Genomic DNA, 2,587 nt, shown 5'->3' on the forward strand with positions numbered 1-2,587 from the left:
CGGAGCTCCGTCTCATTGGGTGCCGCAGTTGTCAGTCATTGCGGAGTGTTGATACGTGGAGTCACTCGCGGTGTTTGTCTCCAGTCGGCGGCCATTTTGTTGGGGATTTTTCTATCTTTCGTATAGGGAATCGGCCATCTTTTTGGATACTGATTAGTTTAAAGTTCATATTTTCGTGTGTGCCATTCTCTCAGTGGGAATTCCACTTGGGACATAGGAATAGAGAATACAGTGTGTTAGTATTCTGTTTTAGCATAGAACATAGGACATTGCAACGAAGGATAAGATCTATTATTAATCTGTATGTATACATATTCAGTCTATTATATATGGGAGCGTTCCTTAGCTCATACTGGATATATAAATATATAAATACATAAATAAATAAATATATAATATATTATATTCAGGGGAACAATTGTCAATAAGTATACATACATATATATACACAATAATAAATATATAATATGAACAGGGGGTAATACATCGATAAAAAATAGATAAAAAATATTTTTAAGGTATTTTTAAAGCTGACAGCAGATTTTTTCTAGAAGGAATCAATAAAGTGTTATATTTGGTGAGTCTTTAGTGTAAAGGCTAATGACTAGAAGAAGTGATCCATGATAATTTTTCGTTTTTTAAAAGATTATTCATGTGAACCAATGTGGTGTTTTTAGCAGTGAAGTGCAAGGTGCTTAACTACTAAATATACTATAAATAATTAGAGTGGTTTTACGTGATTTTTAATTCATTTATTCATATAAGTTACAGTGATTATCTCTATAAAAAGAAGGAGAATAATAAAGAAAAATAGGGAAAAGAAGAAGGATGAAAAGAAGAGGATATTTATACAGTAGTGAGTCGAGTGATTGTTGATCGGTTGCGGGAGTGATGAGCATTGGTACTTCTTATTTTGTCCTTATCGCGAGGTATTCTTTGTATTTTCTGTGCATTACAGTACCCGTTCTTCTCGGGTAGTCTCCCGTCCCGATACTGGACGGGCCCAGAGACACTGCTTGGCTGCCAAGATCGGACGGGGTTGGGCATTGCCAGTGTGGTATGACTGTAATGTTTGTTTCCATGTTCCGAGACCTCTCAGACTGAGATACCTTACTGCTCATATGGTGGAACCAAAGTAAAGATTTATAAGAAGAGAATAGGAAATGTGATCAAGTGTGTGAAAAGACAGTGGAGTTCGTTTAGGGAGTTTTACAGAACCTTCACAGGAAAGGTGCGATTTCATATCCTTCGTTTAGGCCGTTCGGGTGCAGTGTCAGTAGCTGGAAAATCCAGTACATCTCCCTTTGCGACAATTTCTTTGCCAAGTCACCTCCTCTCTCCCCTAGCTGAACATGTTCGATTGCTTTAAAAGTCATTTCTTCAGGATCCGATGCATGAGTGGTAGTAAAATGTCTGGGGATAGCATGATTGTCCATTTTGTTTTTTATGCTTCTTACATGCTCTTGGATTCTGATCTTCAAGGGGCGCTTTGTCTTGCCTACGTATTTTTTCCCGCAAGTACATTCTATCAAGTAGATAACTGAGGTGGAGTTGCAGTTGGTAAAGTCCTTGATTTTAAATTCGTTGTTGTTCCCTGTGTCAGTAAAGCTTTTCCTATTTGGGTGGAGATATTTACATATAATACATTTGCCACACTTGTATGATCCTTTACATTTTGGTAGTTTAGTTGGTGGTTGAAGTGTTTTTAGCATGCTAGGTGCTAGGATGTCCTTCAGATTCTTGGATTTTCTGTACACAATGTCTGGTTTCGGGGGGGAGGATCCCTTTTAGTACTGGGTCCATGAGAAGAATCTCCCAATGATTAGTTAGGGATTTTTTGATGGTGTCTTCGTGTCTATTATAGGTGGTAATAAATGCTACTGATTCCTTTTTTTCTTCTTTTTTCTGTTTATATGCGAGTAATGATGTTCGATCTGTGTTCCGTGTTTTTTCTGCTGCTTTTTCCATTAAGCCCCTTGGGTATTCTTTTTCTGTGAATCTTTGTCCATACAGAGTCAATTGTTCCTCCATATTTTCAGGTTTGCTACAATTCCGCTTAATCCTGTGGAATTGGGAGAACGGTATATTGTCTTTCCATCGTTTTAGGTGATTGCTTTTATGATGTAAATAGCTGTTCTTGTCCACACTCTTTACATAATTTTTAGTCACTACTTTGTTGTTTTCATGTGTCAAGACTAAATCGAGGAATTCGATGGATTCTTTCTGTATATTTGATGTAAATTTAAGATTCATATCATTATTATCCAAGTTTTCAAAAAATTCTAGGAAGTTTGAGTTTGTCCCGTCCCATATAATTAAAATGTCGTCTATGTAACGCTTGTATAAGATTATTTCTTTTTTAAACATCTGGTTGTTATAAATATACTGGTTTTCCCAGTGGCCCATAAAAAGATTCGCGAAACTTGGCGCGAAGATAGTCCCCATTGCTGTTCCGCATTGCTGGAGATAAAATCGGTCTTGAAATTTAAAATAATTATGATGGAGAATAAAAAACATTACATCGCAGATAAAATTTCTATGTTCGGGTGAGATTGAGACGTCTTCTTCTAAATATCTTCTGCAGGCT

At 36.6% G+C, this 2,587-nt stretch overlaps 1 pseudogene; it reads right to left on the minus strand.

The window, feature by feature from the left end:
- Positions 1-949: 949 nt before the first annotated feature.
- LOC146029768 (5S ribosomal RNA) lies at positions 950-1,071 on the minus strand (annotated as a pseudogene).
- Positions 1,072-2,587: the final 1,516 nt, after the last annotated feature.

The sequence above is a fragment of the Crinia signifera genome, chromosome 8 (assembly GCF_055691185.1).
Source record: "Crinia signifera chromosome 8, ASM5569118v1, whole genome shotgun sequence".
NCBI lineage: Eukaryota > Metazoa > Chordata > Amphibia > Anura > Myobatrachidae > Crinia > Crinia signifera.